The sequence below is a fragment of the Rhincodon typus genome, chromosome 9 (assembly GCF_021869965.1).
Source record: "Rhincodon typus isolate 14 chromosome 9, sRhiTyp1.1, whole genome shotgun sequence".
Classification (NCBI taxonomy): Eukaryota; Metazoa; Chordata; class Chondrichthyes; order Orectolobiformes; family Rhincodontidae; genus Rhincodon; species Rhincodon typus.
In genome coordinates this window covers 2,013,974-2,014,550 of record NC_063340.1, presented here as the reverse complement: position 1 = coordinate 2,014,550, position 577 = coordinate 2,013,974, and the positions used below count along the sequence as shown (strand labels likewise).

Below are 577 nucleotides of genomic sequence, written 5' to 3'. Positions count from 1 at the left end.
ACCCAACACAGCCTAGCACAACCCGACCCAACACAGCCTAGCACAACCCGACCCAACACAGCCTAGCACAACCCAACCCAACCCAACACAGCCTAGCACAACCCGACCCAACACAGCCTAGCACAACCCAACCCAACACAGCCTAGCACAACCCAACCCAACACAGCCCAGCACAACCCAACCCAACCCAACCCAACCCAACACAGCCTAGCACAGCCTAGCACAACCCAACCCAACACAGCCTAGCACAACCCAACCCAACACAGCTCAGCACAACCCAACCCAACCCAACCCAACCGAACATAGCCTAGCACAACCCAACCCAACCTAATGTAACCTAACACAACCAACACGAACGAAACCAAACCCAACCCAACACAATAAAACCCAATGTGGCACAGTACAATACAACCCAGACCAGCCAAAGCAGCACAATATAATAGGGTAAAGCCACTGCAGTAGAGATAACACACTTGCAGATGGACAATGCTACTTTCATCTTCCTCCTTTGTGTGATATGAATTCTCACCTGTCCCTGGTGAATCTGCTCCTGTAGATTTGCTGACCTGATTGAGCA

At 51.5% G+C, this 577-nt stretch overlaps 1 protein-coding gene across 1 annotated transcript in view; it reads left to right on the top strand.

Moving 5' to 3' along the window:
- Positions 1-46, top strand: part of slc1a4 (solute carrier family 1 member 4) — a 29,912-nt gene extending 29,866 nt beyond the window's left edge. Inside the window, exon 8 of the mRNA XM_048601008.1 lies at positions 1-46. This exon is cut by the window's left edge and continues 2,062 nt beyond it. The gene's annotated coding sequence lies outside the window, so the exon portion shown is untranslated.
- Positions 47-577: the final 531 nt, after the last annotated feature.